We start from the raw sequence: 21,330 nt of genomic DNA, 5'->3' as shown, positions 1-21,330 counted from the left end.
GCACACACACACACACACACACACATCTGTGGCCTCTGTATTTCAGATCAGTAGGGTGAATGTAGAGCCTGAAGCCCTAACCACACACCCACAGCAGCATTCTTAAGGCGTTGCCGGCCAGCTGGTAGGGTCCCACTCCATCTGCAAGGCCTCTTCAGCTCCTCTGACCACGGGCATGCTTTCTGCCTCAAGATTATGAGAGTGAGTTGATTAAAGGGGTGAAGAGATGTTGGAAAGGAGAGGCATCAGCACTTGGTGACATCCTTCTGAAGCCTAGTTTTGAGGAGGGGTTATCCGTTACGGTTAACATTTGAGCGGTCACAGTTGTGGACTCAGCCAGCACAGGCCTCACATGTGCCGTCCAGTAGGCAGCCACACACCGGGCTATTTCAGGGTAAACTCATCAAGATGACACGAAAGGTTCAGTTGCCCAGCCACACTGGCCACATTTCGAGAAAGTTCTGTTGGACACGCTGGTCTCCGTGTAGCTTTCTGAGAATTGTGGTTTTTGTGTAGTAATGTGAAATGGGGGGTGGGAGTCTTTAAGGTGTGGTTCTGTTAGGGACGGTCAGAGGCATGAATTACAGGGTTGAGGCCATGAGCCTGGAGCCACGTGGCCTGAGTCTGAATTCTGGTTTTCCCTGTCCTAGCAGTGTCATCCCTGGAGATTATTTCATCGCTCCATGCCTCAGTTTGCTCATCTGTAAAATGGGGGTAACACCATGTCTGAGAGTTGTTGGGAGGATTGGAAACAACAACACAAATGAAATGTTGATACAGCCACAGCGCTTAGAAGACGGCCTGGTGCAGGGCGCGAGCTGAGCACACGTGCTCTCTTGTTCGTGTCATGCTCGGGAGGTGTTGCAGAGATGTCTTGACTCGTGGGGCTCCCCGTGGCGGCTCCCTCGGCAGTTGGAACGCAGCTGGGAACAGGGTTTCGGGGAGGTCAGCCCTGTGCCCTGTCCTGTGACCTCCACACTGAGTAGTCACTCAGGTCCCTGCCCAGCCGCCTGCACTCACTCCACGTACAGTGATAGGAAGCGTGGGTGTGTGATCCAAGGTTACAGAAGAAAGAACGAGTTCAGATGGAGCAGTGACTGGGCCCGTAGATGCCATGGGCAGGTAGGTGGTGGCCGAAGGCCTGAGACTTTCTCTTGGAGGTAATGGGGGCCTTTGAAGAGCTTTGGGAGGGCAGTGACCGAGACTCCATCCTCTGCTCTGCTGATTCCTGGGAGGTGGGGTTGGAGGCGCGGAGTCTGATCAGAAGGCTGTGGCAGGGACCCCCCACCCAGGAGAACTCCCCTTACCTCCTAATACAATTTCAATCTCCACACCAACCAGGAAGCACACCCTGGGCCCCCGCTTTCCCTGGGACCCCCACGTCTGAACTTTCTGGTGTCCACTCAGAGACTGTCCCCGTCCACGCGGTGTGGCAGACACTCTCTGTGCCCAGGCAGTTGTGTGGGGCAGACAAGGTCAGATGGGGCTGGGACCCGCTGGGACCTGGCTGCCCCGGTGCAGACTTGCCCTTGAACGTGAGTGTTGCTCTGAGCCACTGTCTGCTGTCTTTGTGTGACCTTATCACTGAAGTGTCCTTCAGACTTACTCAGACAGTGTGTTTTGCGTCTAACGTGATTTCTAGTTTTTTAAGAAGTCGGGCCTCAGCCAGATGGAACATCGTCACCCTTTTATTTCCCGCTACATAAGCCACGAAGGGGCTTATTTCAAGTGCAGCGGCCTGACCCAGGGAATCAGGGTTTGTTCCAGTGTCAGAGGAGGGGGAGGGTGGGGGAGCCCTGTGGGGAGGTTTCCTGGGGCTGGGGGACTGGGGGTTGACTGGGGAGGGAGGAGGGAACGGTCCTGTGCACAGATTCCTTTTGTTCACAAAGTTGCTTCGCTCGCTGTACCAAGGGGCTGTCTGCGCTCCGTCCATCAGGCGGCGCTGCTGGGTGTCAGTCATGGTCTTTGACACGTGTCTTCCATCTCTGTGCTGGTGCCAGGCCCCTGGAGACAAAATGAGGGGATTGGCCCCTTGTCCGACTTCTCGCACCCCGGGGATCCCTGGGGGTCTTCTTCCTGAGGCCGTCATCATGATGATGAGGATCGTGACAATGGTGGTTACCCATCATCTTAACTAAACATCCCTGCCCCCCAGTGCCTGGGGTTAACGTGGTCTGCAGTGGAGGGGAGTAACGCAAATGCATCTGTCAGAACAGACCCCTGTGGTCACGGCCCCATGTCTGGTCTTAGTCCCACCGGCTTGACCTTCTGAACTGCCCCACATCCCTGCTCACCCTTACTGCTCTTCGACCTTCACTCACACCCTGGGCATCTCTCACCCGAACGGCGACAGTGAGTCCCAGCGTGGTCCTCAGCCTCGTGTCTGGCCTCTTCTGTGGTCCCTCCTCCGCGGATGTCCTCTGACTCAGAGCTGGGTCTGGGTCTCCCTCCCTCACAGGCCTCTGGGGGTGCCCACCTGAGGCCTGGGGAGCCCAGCGTGGCGTTCCAGGTCCCCCTGGAGTCTGACCAGCCTTTGTCCTCCAAGCTCAGCCTGCTCCTGCCCTGACCCCTCATTGCAAACCACCCTAGTGCTTCCTGAACATTCCTCTTTGCTGCCTCCGGCTTTGTGTCTGCACCCCTCCCCCACCCCCTCTCTCCCCGTTTTGTTGACTGACTCTAGCTTCTCCCTAGACATCATCTCCTGGGTCACCTCCCGGGTCATACCAGCACCGCCTGCTCTGAACACTCTCCCAGCCTCTCACAGTTCACGCCTCCTCACTGCCCGCCGCCGCCTTTCTCATCTGTTCATTCAGCCCGGCTCAGGTCGGGCGTGTGCTCTCTGCCAAGTGGGTCACGGATGGAAAGGTGAAGGTCCTGCTGTCGCAAGGTGCGGAGTCCTCTGGGACGGTAGACGGTGTTCCAGGCAGAGAGAGGACGTGTGGGAAGGACAGAGAGGTTAGGGAGTGGGGAGTGGCTCTGTGTTGCCAAAGTCGGGGAGGTGGCTCAGGAAGGAGCTTGTGGAAGATGAGTCTGCTCTGGTCTCAGGGCCGTGGATGCCCAGCGTTTGGATTTGCTCCTCGGCTTAAGGAACAGGGAGCCGTTGCTTGAGTCCATTTTAATAACACTAAAAAACATTTGTATATGCAAAGGCAAAATCTGGAAAGATCACAGCAGACTGTCAACATCGATTATGTCTCTCCCGGGTAGCTCATGGAAGACTTTAGTTTTCAGTGTTATATCTTTCCCTTAATTTTTTTTTTTCCTAACAGTAGGTGTATGTAGCTTTTAAATTCATCTAACTCCTCCCAGTTCTGTTTTGGAAAAAAAGAAGCTTGAGATAAGAATTCAATCTGAATCACTAGATATCAGTGTAGGAAATAGTGCTAGATATCAGCTTATAACTAAATGCTGAATACGCTTGTGGTTTTACCCACTGTGTAAGCCTGGAGTTGAGAAAGCTTTTAGATTCCGGCAAGGGAAGCTTCGTCAGAGAAGAGTGGGACTTGGCTGGAGCCTCAGAGGATGCGGACGTTCATGTAGCACTTTACAGTTTGTGGGGTCAAAGGACAAAGTGTGCGGGGTGCTGACCTTGTGCCAAGCACTGCAGTGAGCGCCTTCCTTGGGTCCCGTTATCCCACCCTCCCAGCCACCCTTAGGGTGGGTACTGGGGTTGCTCCCATAGTACAGACGAGAGAACTGAGGTCTGCAAAGACCAGGCAGCCTAACCAGGCTTCTGTTGGTCAAGAGGCCAGAGCCAGGATCGACAGCCCACAGGTCTGACTTCAGAGCCCGAGTCCTGACTCCGTTTTAAAGAGAAGAAAACCAAGGTCAAGAGAATTCACATAACTTGCCTGAGGTCACACAGCTACTAAATTGGGGAGCCAGGGATGCATTCAGGATATTCCAAATAATCCCATCTACTCACACGGATATTTCCTGATTCAGGTTCCAGGCTGTTGGAATCCCTGGCGTGGTGACAGGAGGCTGGAAGATTCTGGGTCAGAGGGGTACATGAACCGCTTCCTACCAGGCCCCCTTCCTTGGAGATTCAAGCACCACATAAACTTATCCAAGTAGAGGAGCATCTCAGACCTACTGGCCCTCCATTGCCAGTAGGATTTAGTAACATCCACAGGTTTACCCGGGCTTCCCCGGTGCCTCAGTGGTCAGGAATCTGTCTACCAAGACACAGGAGATGAGGGTTCCATCCCTGAGTCGGGAAAGGTCCCCTGGAGGAGGGAGTGGCAGCCCACTCCAGTATTCTTGCCTGGGAAATCCCATGGACAGAGGGAGCCTGGCAGGCTACAGTCCATGGGCTCGCATAGTTGGACACAACAGAGCAACTGAGCACGCACACACAGGTCTACTCTCTGGACTGCCGCCTCCCATCCTGTTATGGGGAGCTGGGAGTGAAGGTGTGTGGATAGCTCTGTCTCCTGTGACCGGTGGAGTGCCAGCTCTCAGGTCTGGGGTTGGAAGGGTGTGGGGAAGAGTCTGGTTTCTTGGGTGGATGTGGGGCTTTGTCTCTGACCCCTTACACATTCATTGACTCTTCCTGCTTTAGGATACCTAGAAGGACCTACTGAGTGTCCTGCTTGCCACCTCTGTGACATTTTGTTTCAGTAAATCAGGGTTCACTGTTAATTGTTACCTTATTAAACCCACCCCATACTTGTTAAACTCAAAATTATTCAATGCACACAGTGACACATTTCATACAATGAGTATTAGAAGTATCTGAGTATCACCACCTGTTATTTTTCTCTGATACATGTTATTTTTTTTAATTGTGGTAAAATACACATAACATACTAGTTAGTATCTTACAATTTACAATTTTTAATTTTTTTAATTGAATGAAAGGTTCTTTAAATTCCATAGTCCTTTATGTGTGAAATTTTCAGAAGTTTCACACACATGACTTCATATAATCCCATAGCCCTTTTACCCCCCTACCCTGATATTACCATTTAAGTGTACAGTTCAGTAGCATTAAGGACATTCCCATTGTTGTACAACCATCACCAGACTCTTAAATTTGTCATTTTTGTTTGTTTGTTGTTTAGTTGCTAAGTTGTGTCTGACTCTTGAGACCCCATGGACCGTAGCCCGCCACGCTCCTCTGTCCGTGGGATCTCCCAGGCAAGGATACTGGAGTGGATTGCCATTTTCTCCTCCAGGGGATCTTCCCAATCTGGGGTCTCCCCGACCTGGGTCAAACCCTGGTCTTCTGCATTGGCAGACAGATTCTTTACTGCTGAGTCACCTGGGAAGCTCAAATATTTATTGAGCCCCTGCTGATTGAAGGTCCCTGGGACCTGGAGATGACTGAGACTCATGTGGAGTGCTCCGCCTCTTGTGGAGGAGGGATAGGGAAACCAGTGGTTACAGTTCATTGTGGTCGCAGTCGTGAGGGGCTCTGTCTGAGCTCGATCGCTGGGGGGCTTCTGCGCCTGTGGAGGGCGCCGTTTACCACCTCGTGCTGCAGGGCTCCCTCTGGCTTCCTGTTGGCTCCGTGCTGGTTTTCTCACCCCATCACTTCCTGGAATGGTGGTGCCAACTCTGCTCCTCGGAGCCCCAGGGAGGATTCGGGGATGTGCCTGTGTCAGAGCCAAGTGTTCGAGCCACGTGGCTTGGGTGGGGGCAGGCGCGGGTGGGAGAAGGGCGCTGCCACCCAAGCCAGCGCTCCACCGAACCCCCCATCAACAGTTTGACCAAATATAGTCTCCTTGCCCTTCCACCCAGCACGCCAAAGCTAAATAGACGGTCTTTCAGCTGTGATTAGTCCTGAGTGCCTTCGCTCCACTTTACTGCTTAAAAAAAAAAAAGACCATGGTGACGTGGCCAAAGTCCCAGACGAGGGGCATGTGTAAAACCAAACAGATCGGAGAGGCCTGGCTCCAGGGCGCAATTGGTTCTGTACATTTCCATGGAGACCTCCGGGAAGTGAAAGGCAGCCGTGGCGTTCTTGTGTGGGTTGATTAGGACGGTTCACTCCCAGGCTCTCCTCCTCCTGGCAAACAGACTGCCGGTGTGAGGCTCGGCTGCCCTTGCCATCGGGTGGGCACCCTGTTTCCCCACGTCATGTTGCCAGGTCGTGCCAGGCTTGTAAATACCCCAGAGCATGTACAGCTTGGGAGTGCAGGCGTTGCTTTCACACTGCCTGGTTCTTTACCAGCTCCTCCACTTCACTAGTTTAAGATCCTCAACTGTGCCCCATATAAGCTCAGTAAAATGGGAATGAAAATAATTTTGCTTATCTCATTGAGCTTTTTCGTGAGCTAATAATGCATGTACATACAGCATTTTCGCAGAGCTTGATATCAAGGACTCCATCGATGTTCATTATTCATGAATACTAATTAATTCTGTGACCATCACAAGCTATCACTAGGCAGCTGCTTTTGTGTGTCTCTCATTTTCATATATATTTATATATAGTCCTGATGGATCCATGCCGCACCCAACACACCGTTTGCTGCCTGGGCCACCAAGACCGCCAAGAAATGTGGAAGTGGGGTACATTTGCTGAGGTTTTCTCCATGGTGGGCTCTGAGCCCCCAGCCCATGGTTCACTGGGCTCCCTCAAGTGATCAAGCCTCAGAATTACCTCTCACCTCTTCCCCTTCTCAAAGATCATATGACTTCAGACCATTGTCTCTTTCTCCCCCTAGGAAGAAAACTGTGGTCCAATGAAGTGGAGATCTGCTGCTTGAACTATGTTAAACTATGATGTGGCCTGCCATGAGCTTCTCAGGTGATAATCTGCCTGCTAGTGCAGGAGACCTGAGTTTCATCCCTGGGGCGGGAAGATGCCCTGGAGGAGGAGATAGCAACCCACTCCAGTATTCTTGCCTAGAGAACCCCATTGACAGCTGTCCGTAGGGTCCCAAAGAGTCAGACACAACTTAGCGACTGAGCACACGTGCGCAGCCCATCATAGCGTTTTTAAAGATAATACGGTATTTGCATTTTATGAATTGTTTTTATTGAATGACTTTCTTTGCTGTTTGAATGCCACTCTTATAAACAGATTTCTTCGAGCCCTCCCACTTAGCACAGTTGATTTAATTTTTACTCACTTTGCCCAGTGTACGTGCGAGCTTAGTCATGTCTGACTCTTTGTGACCCCATGGACTGTAACCTGCCAGGCTCCCCTGTCCATGAATACCGGAGTGGGTTGCCATTTCTTACTCCAGGGTATCTTCCTGACCCGGGGATCGAACTCATGTCTCCTGTGTCTCCTGCATTGGCAGGCAGATTCTTTACCACTGAGATACCTGGATACTGTGGTTTTTCATGATTGTAATAGAAATGCACAGACCAAATTCTGACCTTTCCCCCCAGGCAATGGTATATCCAAATATTTTGAGATGTTAGCATTTTTGAGGTTGTTTCTAAATGCCTGCTAGTAAGGGATTGGTTAGATCAGTTGAAAATGGTGACATAAATCTATATGCAGTGTCACAGAAGGCTGTCCATAGCGTATGGGTGTGTGTTTCTTTTTAAATCAGGTTATAGAATGTAATGTCAGTGTGGGCCTCTAAAAGCTTGGATTTGTGTTATTTTTATAAAAAGACAGAGGTAAGGGTAATTATCAAAATATAGTCAATAGTTTTGTTTTCTATGTGTGGCACAACTGTAATTTAATTTTTTTCTGTGGTTCTATCTGTCATACATATATTTTTTCAATGAAATATAGTTTTTCTAAGCAGAAAAGGCACATTAAGGCTGTTATCATTTTGGAGATGGAAAGATGGAAAGTTTGGATTGGTGCAGAGCCTGTTGCTTGGAGAGCAGGAAAGATGAATGGAGAGAGGAGAATGGGGAAAGCAGCTGGAGGTGGAGTGGAAATTCGGGTGTGTTGGCTGGGAGAGCTGGAGAGGGGGGGGTCCACAGAACCGCCAGGGGATGCTGTAGAGATAAGCTCGAGCCCTGGATCTTAGAGACGTCATTCCCACCTGCTGTAAATTAGAGTTTGCTTTTCTGAAGCCTTTTCTATTTTAAAGAAAATATTTATTTATTTGGCTACTCCAGATCTTTAGTTGGGCATGTGGGATCTAGTTCCCCTATCAGGGATTGAACCTGAGTCCCCAGCATTGGGAGTGTAGGGTCTTAGCCACTGGATCACCAGGGAAATCTCTCTGAAGCCTTTTGAAGAGAGGTTCAGAGGGTGAAATAGGGCTGTTTCAAGCCATTCAGAGAAGCAACTACAGACACATCAGGAAAAAGGCAAGTCAGGGTGAACCAGAAGTGGAAATGAAACTTCTCAGTTTCAGTTATTAACTGAGCAAGTCACATGAATGAAAGGGCCTGTGGTGAAAATTTAAGCTTTTAAAAACAGCAATTGAAAATTTCAAGTTAAATCCTAACACCACAGGTCATCGTGGCCCAGCATGGGGCTGTAGAAACCGGCCATCAGCCACCGTGGGGTGAGACCCACCTGCCTTGGTTTCCCAAGCACCACCCCACCCTTCCAGGGCTGTAGTGGGTGAACAGGTGGTGGGGGCAGGGCTGGCTGGTACTGTCTGGGGGAGGGGTTCGGTGAAGGTATGGGTCTTGACTGCTTGAAGAATCTTTGGACCCACAGCATCTTGCTCAATGCTAATAGCCTGGGGCTGCTGACTCCACTTCCCTGCCCAGGTGTGTACCCACCTGCTGTTTGTGATGGTGGCTTTTGTGCATGCTCCGTCGCTTAATCGTGTCCAACTATTTGTGACCCGATGGACTGTAGCCCACCAAGCTCCTCTGTCCATGGGATTTCCAGGCAAATATACCATGGCCCTTTCCTCCTCCAGGGGATTTTCCCAACCCAGGGCTCGAACCTGAGTCTCCAGCGTCCCCTGCATTGGCAGGCGGTTTCTTTGTCACTAAGCCACTGCATCAACACATTGTTTGTTAAACCTGATTGTGCAGAGGGAAGGGTGGGAGAAGGGACAGCCTTGGGGCTTTCTGTGGTTTCCCGTTGAAAAGATACACAGGAAATGATAAATGGCAAAGCAGCGGTAACAGATTGGAAGAAAAATGGCTGATGATTTACTGAGTGTGTGATGTGCCCAGCCGTGTGCTGGATCAGCCCTTCTGATTGCGCTGACCCTTTCAGGAGCTCTCTTCAGTACGTCCTGTTGTCTATCCATACACAGAGCACTCTAGCAGCTCCATCAGAGTTGCTGAAGGCCGGACTGGGATTTTACACCATCCTTCTGAATTCAGAATCCAGACTCTTCACTGTCATGCTCCTCTGCATCTCAGGAAGGCCCGTAGGCAGCATGGGCTTCAGGGTGAGGGAAGGAAGCAGTGTGGGCATGGACGGCAGGAGGGGGAGTCCGGGGAAGGGGAGGCCAGAGCTGGCCCTCAAAGGGAAGTCGAGGCAGAGACACAAATGGAAGGCAGAACGGAGGACTGATCTTCCAGGCAAGAGAAGTCATGCAGAGAACTGAAGAAAGCACCTGCACCCCAAACATATTTGTTGGCCTTGGAGAGTATTTCATGGAGTGATATTCTAGAATATTCTTTAGAGCATCCAGGGCTGTTGTACTGAGTTTGGGGAATTGTGGGAATCAAGGGTGGAGACAGAAGGAGGTTCAGGAATGTCGGATGGAAGGGTTAGGTGTTATCCTATAAGCAGTGGTGAGCTTGGAAGAGCGTGGCTGTTCTATCTAGGATGGCCAGAGGAGAGGAAGGAAGACTGAGTCCTGAGGCAGAGACTCCAGCTAGAACCCTCTTCTGTAGGCTGGTGAGAGATGAGGGTGTCAGTGGAAATAATGGGTTTAATTACATAATAAAGCCAACAGGTGACTGTAAGGACCCGTGGGGGTCCTTGACTGCAGCCTGGGACATGGGCAGATATAGGCATGTCTCTTGGGTACCAGCTTTTGAAATAAAGATGCGTAGTGTGCGTTTTGGCATGCCGAATGGGGTCAGTGGCGTGCTGTTTAGGTAAAGATGCAGGAACGTCCCCCAGGAGAAAGATCTGAGTAGGAAAAGTAGATTTGAGTGTCACTGGCTTCAAGGCGGCCGCTGGAGCAGGATTTCTAAAGGACCATCAAGGACTGAACCTTGAACCCTGAACCTGGGGGTGAGTCTCTGTCCTGGAAGCATCTGTGTGTGGAGGAATCCGGGGGAGCAAAGGGACTGCAGGGAAAAACCCTTTGGAAGAGGCCACTCCCCAGGCCTTGCGAGCGGTGGCTTGTAGCCCGACTCCACAGCTGCTTTGAGGCTGAGCGCCTAAGAACAGTCCTCTGCCTCCTCCCAGTGCTGTTTCCCTTGAATTCTGCAGGGCTGCCTGCTTTCTCTGCTTAGCGATAAATATCACGTCAGGGTTAGATATTTACAGATGCTTCACGGAGAACTGCTTCCCTGGGTCGGGAAGATCCCCTGGAGGAGGGCACTACAACCTACTCCAGTGTTCTTGCCTGGAGAATCCCGTGGCCAGAGGAGCCTGGTGGTCTAGAGTCTGTGGGTTCGCAAAGAATCGGGCACGATTGAGCACGTGTGCACACAGGAGGGCTGCAGGTGGCTTCCTATCAGCTGTGTCCCCCCAGTGCGCACCGGGACTTTGGACTTGGGTCACTTCTTGTCCCCTGCACCCTCTGCCAGGTGGCGGAAGGACATGAGGGTCTTGTGGTCCTGCCCAGCAGTCCATCCCCTCTGCATCCTAGCCTTCTTCTGGACTTCACCTGGGGGAGCCTGAAGTCTCCGTATTTGAGGCTGGGGCCCGACGTGGCCCAGGGCCTGCTTGTCAGCACGTGGCTTGGGTTTCCGTGTTAACGTTCCCAAGTCGGGATCGCAGAGGATCGAGTGTCGCGCTGGCTGGTCGTGCCGAGCCTCCTGGAGCAGCCAGCTGCAGAACTTTCAAAGGGCCGCGTGTAACTTGCGCAGGAGATGTGGCAGCGGGTGGGGGGGACCGAGATGGGGACAAAGAAGCCAGTTTGTGAAAGGGAAAAAATAAATGAGCATAACAGCTCCGGGCCGTTGGGTGGGGTGCGGCAGGACACTTGGGCACTATGCCTTTCCTCTTCCCTTCGGATTTTTCCCCTTCCAGAGCCGCCTTTAGTCAGCGCCTTAGTGACCCCTGCAGACCCCCTCTGGGTAAATACAGCCCCTGCCTCCCACCCCCCCACTCATTATGCATTCCTTTAATCCGGCCCATCTCCAGGTTGCCAGCTGGCAGAGACTCAGCGGATTCCAAACCCCAGCTGGTGCCGGAGTGTTTACACGGGGAAGCTTGGCAGACAGCTTGCCCCCAGGCTGCTCAGCTGGAGGAAAAGGTGGAAGGACGTCCCAGAGCTGAGGCCCGGTTTGTCTGCAGGCTCTCCCCCCCAGCCCCCACCTCCCAGGCCTGCTCTGTCCCTGAAAAGGAAAAGGGAAAAAATCCCCCCATGTCTCAGGAGGTGCTGGGCTGGGGTCTCCCTGGCTCACCCTTTACACCCACTTGGAGCCTAAACAGGCCGAGAGCCTTTCACTTGCCCACTGGAGCAGATGAGATTATTATTTCAGAGCTGTTATTTGTCAGTATAAAGTCAGTCTCCAGAGTGGATGTGACTTTCCAAAATCAGGGCTGGAAGCTCTGTGATCAGATATTCCTGAAGCCAAGCCTGGGTTCCCTCCTGCAGCCTGAGGCCAGTTTTGTCCTCGGAAAAGGCCCCTGAACACGCAGGCAGGTGGTTGCTGGTCCAATCGGGGGCTTGTGTTGATGAGAGTGTGTGAAAAGCCAGTCCTAAGGCATCTTGCACAAGGGAAGTGGTTTCTGCTGGCTGTCAGCACCACTGGTCATCGGGAACTTGGAGTGGCCGTTTGTCCGCCTCCCGATAGTTTCCTGGTTAATGCTCCCTGCATACACGGGTGGGAGAGGATTCGGCTGATGTGCCCTGTTGCCAGCAGTTGTTTTGATGAGGTTAATTATTGTCACGTGGTGTTAGTATTAAGCCTTTTATTTGAAGAGCATAACAGTTTCAATTAGGGTCCCGGTGGAAACAGATGAGGTGACTGAAGGTGCTGTTAACCTGGGTGGGGACAGACAGGATGAGGGGAAATGGACAAGAGATGGTAAACTCCCCCAGGGCTTTTGATCTGAAGAGATGGAGGATGGAGTGGGTGCAGAACGTGTGCTGCGAGGGAGAGAGGGAGGAAGAGGGGGAGGTGGTGGCTGAAGGAAGGGACTGGACCTTTGGGATGTGATCGAGTCACTGCCACATCACCCGGGGGGAGGGCGCCAGGCAGTGGTACCTCCTGAGTCCTCTTAGCTCCTGTGGGTTCAGATGAAGCCAGGGCTCCAAGAAGCCCATTGATACACTCGGTAAAGGTCATCACACCTTTTGCTCTAGGCCTCAGGGCAGGATGGAGTCTCAGCCAGCCCAGTAGCACTTGCACATTCTCTTCTGTCTCCCGTTTGAATCCTGCCTCGTTTATGCCCAAGTGCAGTCAGAAAGGCGGGCAAAGGGACACTGGTACTCCTGAAATACTGCAAACTCTGACGACAACCTTTTGGGGCAGATGTTTCCTGATTGCAATAATTCAAATCCTGGAACACAGTTACTGTAAGCTGCTGACTACCCTGATTGATCTCTGGGGAGACCAGGATCGCCCTGGCTCCTGAACCAGTTCAGACAATGCTCAGCTACCACTTCAACCCACTTCCTTCTCTGCCAATGTTCTGCACCCTTGGCCTTCTGGGACCAAGAAGAGGTTTCAGTGGAAGGTACATAGGATTCTTACCACATGTCCAGTTACCACTGGTCTTGGAATATTGGTATCCAACAGGAAATTACTTCCCTGATGATTTCACGTGGAGAAGCTCAGACTCACTAAACCGTTAAGTAACTGATAAAATTTAATTGGCAAGCTGAAATGTGGGATGGTCTGTCAAGTTTTGTGTCTGGAAGTTAGTTTGGATTTTTATGTGACAGCGTTGCCTCCCGAATTGAGGGAGGCAATTATTTTTTCATCTGTGCTTAGCTCTTTGGGGAAGCAAGATGTTGAAATGCCCATGATGCGGTAATGGACAGCATCCCATGGATGACTTCAGTAGGCAAAAAGTCGACTTTGGAGCCAGGTTGCTTTTAGAATGAATGAATGAATGAATGAATGCCAGAATGAATGAATGCAAACTTTAAAGGGTCTGAGGGCCAGATTTCCCTTCCTTTTCTTGTTTTAGACTAACTTGTTTGAAACACATAGGATTCATGTGTTTGATCTGAATCGACCCACACAGTAGATGCCCCCCAAAACCGTCCCACACACAGTAGATCCCCCCAAAGCCAGCCCACACGGTAGATTCACAGCCCCCCGCTCCGCCCCCTGCCACAACCAAAGCCTCCCTGATGCGCTAGGCTGGCTGGTTCCATCTGGGTCCTCCCGCACTGTCTCAGCACAGTTGTGTCTCTTCTCACCCTCGCCCCTCCCCTCTACTTATCCACAATCTGTACATCTTTCTGGCTGAGCTCACCCCCTCCCAGGAGTCTTCCCCAAGGAGATCCATGGGCTCCAAGCCCAGAGCACTTGCTGATATTTACAGAGTCGCTCCTTTGTCCCAAGAACCCTCAGGGTGCAAAGATGAATAAAGCCACAGTCTCTGCCCCGGATAGTAGAAGGGTCCCCTCTTGTCCTTTGTCTCGTCATGGCCTCATTCACGGCATCTCTTCTTGTTGTCTCAAATAACTCTTCGCGAGACAGAGTCTCCATCGTTGGTTCTCAGGCTCATTTTTCAGGGGTGCATGTGGCTAAGAGTCCACATGTCACAGTCTGATGGATCTGGGGTTCCAGTCCCACTTCTGGGGCTTATTAGTCGTGTGCCTCTGGGCAAGCTTCCTAAACTTTTTGAGCCTCACTTGTTCTGTATAATAGGGCTTGTGGGCGGATTAAATGAGATAATTTCTGGTAAGTGTTTACAGCGATTCCTGGCACATGGTAGGAGCATATAAGTAAGAGGAGTAGTGGAGGCAGTGGTAGTAGCAGCAGTAGTTTCTGCAACAGAAGGTTAAATGGGGTGGTCCTGTTTGCTGTATACCACAGGGCCCAGCACTTAATGAGATCTCACACATCCTTTGTTGTGCCTTATAGCCTTGTTGAGGGTTACGTGAGATAATCACATAAAACGCCTCAACCTGGCCCAGCTGGCAGTAATGTTCAGTAAAGGGTGGTCAGTTTTACCACCTCTGAAATTAAGGAGTTGCACTGGATTGACAGCCTGTAGCTTCTGGTTTTGGTCTCTGAGCCTTTGAGGGAAGGAAGTGGATCTTAGACATTTTTGTGTCTCCAGTAGCATCGTGCCTTGCACAGAGCATGCACTCAGCAAATATTTTGTGACTGACAGATTGATTTTATATTTTAAGTTTTACATGTTCTTTAACTTTTCAGATTTTTCAGTTCTAAGTAGAGGTATGTTTCTGGGGAGTGAGAGTGTCTTTCTTACCAGCCTGTTTTATATGCACGCGTGCACACACATGCACTTCTCTTGCTTTCCTTGACCCAGCTGTTAGAAAACCCGGCATGGCCACTATAAGATCCGGGAGAAGGCCCCAGAATCCTGCCTGTGGCTGTGGTGGAGAACGGGGACCCCAGCCTCAGCCAGACCTCATCTGCATGCCTGAGGGTTTTGATTCCGAGCCCCATCACTCCGACCAGAGACAGTGAAGGCTGATGGAATGATGGGAAGTCAGAGGCCTCGTGGTGGTCCTCTGGCCAGCACCCTAACAATTCCCCCGGAACTGGCAGAACAGCTGTCCTCCTGTGAGTCCATCCAGGCGGCCCTGCCTCTCCCTCTCGGGCCACAACTGAAGGTGGACAGATGGCCTCGGCGCGGCAGTGCAGTGCTGGGCCAGAGGAAGCGACTGGCAGGCCGAAACGTTTCCCAGCCCTGTTGAGCGTGATGGTGTGGAGGTGGTGTTACAGTTTTGGTTTTGCTCCCCCACCACATCCTCCCGAGTCCTCTTGACTTCCCCCTTGAATTACATCAGTTCAAGGCATACTGAACGCGCATCTTCTCGGATCTGAACAAGTGTCAGAACTTCAGAGGCAGCAGCAATCTTGTGGAGCTGCCCAGGGCCGGTGCGCCCTCAGCCATCCCTCTTCTGTGGTCCTGGGTCTCATTTCCTCAGGAGATCCCCCTTGAGTAGATGTATTCCTTCCAGCTCCCCCCTTTTCTGCATATCCAGTCACTTCTCCTCACCACACGGAGGTTTGAGAACTCTTCCACCCCTCTCTGACCTCCTGGCCACCAGAACAAGCGGTCCAGACCTGTCTCCCCTTCTCTGTCTGTTTCATGCTCATCCCACGTGCCAGCCTCTGCCACCTCCTTTTCTGCAACATTTTACTCAGCAAATGACTTTATGACCTTCCCATCCCCAAATCGGATAGACTCTTCATGCACTCATTCATTCAGCAAATATTTATTGGGGTCCCAGAGTGTACTGAGCACTGTTCCAGCTGCTGTGGATCCATCAGAAGGAAGAAAGTTAAGACCACTTCCCCCTGCAGCAAGAATCTCCATCCCAGGCTGGCTGGTCCTCCCTGGAGCCCAGACTCCTCCTGATGCCCTCTCCCCTGGCTGCTGTTCCTTCTGCTCCTCTTGTGGGTCCTTCTCAGCCCCCTCCCTTCCCCTCCCCCTCCCATCCCTGGACCACAGCTATCTTCTCTCTCAGTTGATGATCCCACCACTGCGCAGTATTCCGCATTACCATTCTAACACCAAGCACATCTTACTGAAGTTATATGTTTCGCTGTCCATTTCCTGAACCAGATGGGAACATCGCTCTTGGATACTCCATCTGAATTCACTGTGCTACCGAGTCTTCTGAAAACGACCCACACTACCTGTGTCTGTGGCCATCACCTTCATCCAAGTCTGCATTATCCTTCCTTCCAAACTGGCTTCCTGCCTCCCAGGCCCTCCTCTGCCCCCTGAGCAGGTACACTCTCTGCAGTGGAGACCTCATTGTGTTCTCCCCTGCTTAAAGCCTCCCACAGGGAGCATAAAGTCCAGTTTTTATATCCACCATAGAGGGTCCTTCACGGGACCTGGTTCTTGCCAGCCTTCCAGCTTCATCACTTTCCACACGCAGACCATTCATTTCCCCGGAGTCATATTTCTCTGGTGTCTCTGAGTGTGTGCAACCCGCTTCCTGACGGCCTTTGGCCCGTCCATCCCTTCAGTTCTTCACGGCAGGCAGAGCCGCCTCTCTGGTCTCCTGAATCTGCTATGTGTACCCTCTGATAATGACAACGTTGAGTTGTGAGCTTTTGCAGGCTGGTTTATCTGGCTGGGCTCCAGGTTTGGGCAGTGCCTTTCCCAGCCTGGGATGGTATTTGGGGTGGGGTGTGGGGTGGAGGTATTCTTGTGTCTGGGAGTTGAGGGGGCAAAGCTTAGAGAGGTGAGGTGGAGCACCTGGGGTGTCCTGGGATCCAGGAGGGGGCCTGATTCCTTGTAGGCACTAAGGAGTCACAGAGGACTGTGCAGTGGGCCTGTGGTGTTTTCAGGAAGGCTGATCCTAGTCTTTCCAGGTGCAATCCGGGAAGAGGGTGAGACCACACTCAGGCTAGCTCTTTGACCTGCCCTCTGCCGGCCATGGCCTGGGCTCCTGCCTTAGAGGGGGCAGAGCAGTGGCTGAAGCACTGTCCCCCCTCGAGGCCTTGGCAGGGAGGTGACCTCCGTCCCCCCAATGTTTGCGTGTGCCTGTGTGTTTGCATCCTCCCCTCCTCCACCTTGGTTGTGTGATTGATTGCTCTATGTGGAGATCATCAAAACTTAAGGTCGCTGGTGTCCCCAGCGGTTCCTGTTCCTTCTTGTGTCCCTCTGAAATAGAGTTGCCCAGTTCCACCCCTGGCCCTTGCTCCAAGGCCTGGATTCACCAGCAGGTGGTTGGGGGTTTGCACACTGGGTGTTGGATGAGGGCGCCTGCCGCCTCCTGTCTGCCTCTTGAGGACCCGCCGTGAGTTCAGCCTCCGTCCAACCTCTCCCTCTGAGGTGTGGTTTTCTTACCGGGCCGCCTTCACCTGTGTGAGGTCACAGGAGCCTCCTGGGGGTGCTGAGAGGCTGTGATGGAAGCTGGCCTCCTTGGAAGAGAAAAAGCACCACACATTTTTAGATCTCATTTAAAATACCGCTTTGAATTACTAAAGTGAGATTTTGCACCAAATCTGGGTGTGTGTGTATGTGTGTGTGAGAGAGAGAGTATCTTGGAATATAGCACGTAACCTAGATATTAGTGTTTGCCTGGGCTCTGTTTATTTGGTTTAGGGGTACGGAGGGACTCTTGTGGCAGAGTGTGGGTAGTGTCTACCTCAGGTGGTGCCTTGGGGGTTAGACTTGTGTATTCTGTCTGTCTGTAGCACATTTTTCTGGGAACTCTTGCCTTTCATGTTATTTTCCTTCTCCACTTTGAAGACGATTTGGAACATCCCCGTGTGAATATTATTTGCAAATACACAAGGGATGTTTGAACGCCTGGTGTTTTTCATTCACCTCGATGGCCTTGATTTAATTCACCTGAACCAAGTCATCATCCGTGAAGTCCTCTCAGGTGCCCTCCTGCGGGTGGTCTTCGGCGGGTCTTCGTGTAGACACGTGCTGGCTAGTCTGGGGGCCGCCCAGTGGGGTATAACGCATGCGCAGTGAGCGTGGCACGGAGTTGCGGTTCAGAGGTGCGATGCGCAGAGCGGAGCTCCGGGCCGGCCTCAGCTTCCTCGAGTGTGCAAGGTGAGGCTCTGCCTGCAGTTAGGTGGCACCATAGGGGACCCGCCGGGACCGCCCTTCACCCCTCAGTGGGTAGGGGAGGGGTGTGCGGAGACCAGGACGACAGACAACGCACACCCTCCATTGCAGAGGAACAGCTGATTTGTAAGAACTCACTTATTTGCCTTTTTGCCCTGGTTCGCTCAGTTCGCGTGTGGGCGGAGGTGGACAGCCTGAGTCAGGGCCTCTCTTCATGGGCCCGACTGGAGCCCGAGAGGAATCCGAGGGTTCCCACGGGAATCAGGCGTGGTCTACGGCCCCGAGACGCTTCATTGCTCCCCCCCAGTTCCCTTCTCTAGAAAGCTCTGCTCCCCACGCCTGGCTCTCCCCACGCCTGGCTGACGTTTTAAGTAGGAAACTTTCCAGACGGTGGAAAATCATTTAAAAGGGTGGCCGTGAACCATAGTCTACCCCGCTCTTTGCTTCCTTCATTGTAAACAAGCTAAATGAAGGCAGATCCACCTGGGCCCCGCCTGGTCGGTCGTCCCACCCCCCGAATAATCCTTCCACTTCCTTCAAATGGGAGGAAATGCCACGAGCTCCTTGGGGCTGATTCTCCCTGGCAGCCACTGGTGATGATGGCCAGTGAGTAGGGACTGGCTTCCGCAGACACATGTGCCTTCAGAATTGCCCCCTCCCTGTGTGTCCCGCCTGGTGGAGCTAAAGCTTCTCTAGAAACTGGGGCTCGGTGGACGCTGTGATATATTGGTGCCACAGTTCCTTTTCTGCTGTCAAGTCTAAGATGCTACTTAATCTGAACCCTCCCCCCAGATTAACTTGGAGCCTAAAATTCTACACTCCACAACCCTTTTTTCTGTGTTGATTTTTATTTTAAAGATCATACCGCATCTGAACAGGTAGCTTTTGCTCATAAAAACAGTTTGTTCTCACCCATGTATGTGCTCTGGGAATATCCACGGAGAATCTGAACTCTGCCATATCCTGCAAGAGAAGCACATTTTAAGAACATTGACATGCTAGAAAGGTATTCTGTGTACACACTTCCTTATTTTGTTATTTTTAAATTTTGAATGACTAAGTGCTTCTTTGAGCATCCTGGGTGGCTCAGAGGTAAAGAATCCTCCTGCCTGTGCAGGAGACTCAGGGTCAGACCCTTGGTTGGAAAGATCCCCTGGAGAAGGAAATGGCAATCCACTCCTATATTCTTGCCTGGAGAATCCCATGGACAGAGGAACCTGGCGGGCCACAGTCCGCTGGGTCCCAAAAGAGTTGGACACAACTGAGCGACTCAACGACAACAACAAGGCTCTTTATTTTTTGATATAGTTTTTAGCTTCTGTGAGGAATGATTTCTGAGTATGCTGACCCACCCAGATAAGGGGAGAGCTGCTGGGGATGAAGGGGAGGTGAAGTATGTCATCAACTAAGAGTATTTAAAATATTGGCTCAGGGCTCTTTGGGAGGGAGCAGATGAGAGTGTGTATATATTAAGGCGTCCAGAGAAGAAATATAATTACACGGGATGTAAGTATTCTATCTGAGGCTGTCTGTAAGGCGCATAGCGGGTCGAGTTCCTTCTGTACAAGCATGGGTTGCACCAGCATGCAGTCTTAAGGTTATCAGTCAGTTGTGGCTGTAAAGAAAGTGGAAAGAGCTGACCTTAGGCCACCTTCTGTGTTTTAGTACTGGGTTAACTTCAAATTCAGTTTTCATATGTATCTTTTTTTCTTTCTTTTTTTTTTGAATAGCTCATCTTGGGAATTCCCTTGCTGTCCTGTGGTTAGAACTCAGTTCTTTCACTGCCAAGGGCTGGGGTTCATACACTGGTCATAGAAGTAAGATCCTGCAAGCTGCTCAGCATGGCCAAAAAAAAAAATTAAAAGCTCAACTTCAAAATTTTAGAAACTGTTTAAGTGGCCCTTTCTGAATTCCTCTTGATCCCAATATAAAGTTTGGACCTTGGAATCAATGCATGTCCTAAAGCCCCTGCTATCATTGTATCATGGCTGTTCTGATGGGTTTTTCTCAGAAATATACAGTGTCATTTTTTTTCATTTGAAACAGGACTATGATCATGACTGTTAAACAGAGAGTCTTTTCAGCACGATGAACACAGGCTTGTAGAGAATCTGTTGTGTGTGTGTGAGTAGCTTTGCCTTGTTCTTCCATCAAGGCAATTTTTCAGGTGAGAAAACTGAATCTCCAGGTGTTGCTAAAAGCCACATGGACGGTACCATTAGCAACCTGCCCCTGACTGCAGGCACTTGGCCCTCCCTGCCAGCCCCTGTCCATCCAGATGGAAACTTCCAGAAAGCAAGTGTGAAAAGCATCTTTGTCTCAGCTGTACCTACCTTTTATTGAGTGGCAGAGGGGCTTTGAACCTCCTTCGCTGAGTCCCAGCCATATTAAGGTATATGCAAGTGACCAGCTGGACTCAATGAAGCCAACACTCCAGGAGAGAAAGACTTAAAGACTCATTAAAAGCACTCACCAGTTGAGCATGACTTACTTACTTTTTCTTGCAGTTTTTAAAAACTGAAGTATAGTTGATGTACAAATATCATTTAACTTACAGGTGTACAATATACTGATTCACAATTTTAAAGGTTATAAAATATTGGCTATATCCCCCATGTTGTACACTATATACCTGTAGCTTATTTTATACATAGCTGTATCTCTTAATCCCCTACTCCTATATTGCCCCTCCCCCCACCTTCTGGTAACCACTAGTTTGTATCTGTGAGGGGTGTGAGTTTTAAGTGTTTTTTCTGTCTGACTGAATTTTTTCTGTGCACCACCTGGGCAGGAAGATGCAAGAGCAATTTTGGGAAATTCTGAGTGGAGATCATGTGGCTTCGGAGAGCAGGCTGGGGCACAAGATGGGGACAGGTCACTTGGCTCACTTGTGCTCCTGAGGAGAAGGGTGTGAGCATCCCTCCCCAGAGGCTCCAGGTCGGCTGCATGGACTGCGGTTCAGCCCCTGGATGGGTGACCTTCATTTGGAGCAGGGCTGCCTGTGAACATGGAGGCCCGGCCCCCTCCCATCTCCTGTCCTTGGTAGCGAGTCCTGCAATGCAGCCCCATTCAAGGACCAGTGCGTGGATATGGCCAAGAAATAAACAATAAACCAAACCGAAGGTCAAATACTGCTTCCCCGGAAAGCCGCAAGACTGCCTTCATCGCGTCTCTCCTCTCTTATCTCTGCTGTCCAGACATCAGCTTGCAGTGAAAGAGAGCAGATCGGGGCATTGGGAAGCCCAGGTGTACCTGGTACATAGGGCTGGCAGGTTGACCCGAGAGGCCTTGTTTTCTTGCTGTTGGTTACAGGTGACACCTGGGCCTCGTCTTCTCACGATGCAGATGCAGTAGTAGATTTTACACTCAGCAAGCTGTCAGCATGAAGCTGTTTTTTAAATTTGTGTGTGTGTGTGTGTGTTTGGCTTGCTGGCTGTTTCTCGGTGTGCAGGATTTTCTCTAGTTGCGGTCCTCTGGCTTCTCATTGCAGTGGCTTCTCCTGCTGTGGAGCGCAGGCTCTTGAGCTCAGTATTTGCGGCTCCCAGGCTCTAGAGCGCAGAATCAGTAGTTGTGATGCACGGGGTTAGTTGCTCGGAAGCATGTGGGATCTTCCCGGACCA

The 21,330-nt window shown here is 51.3% G+C and overlaps 1 protein-coding gene across 2 annotated transcripts in view; it reads left to right on the top strand.

The window, feature by feature from the left end:
• The window catches only part of TRAM2 (translocation associated membrane protein 2), a 71,120-nt gene that overhangs the window by 7,550 nt on the left and 42,240 nt on the right, over positions 1 to 21,330 (top strand). Inside the window, exon 1 of one of the 2 annotated variants that reach the window (XM_065912100.1) lies at positions 6,730 to 6,757. The exons of the other annotated variant lie outside the window; for it this stretch is intronic. The gene's annotated coding sequence lies outside the window, so the exon portion shown is untranslated. Of the gene's footprint in view, positions 1 to 6,729; positions 6,758 to 21,330 lie in introns of those variants that run through there. 2 annotated transcript variants of the gene reach the window in all.

Source organism: Muntiacus reevesi, chromosome 20 (assembly GCF_963930625.1).
Source record: "Muntiacus reevesi chromosome 20, mMunRee1.1, whole genome shotgun sequence".
Lineage (NCBI taxonomy): Eukaryota > Metazoa > Chordata > Mammalia > Artiodactyla > Cervidae > Muntiacus > Muntiacus reevesi.
Note: the sequence above shows the minus strand (reverse complement) of the source record. Positions and strands in the feature narration are given on the sequence as shown.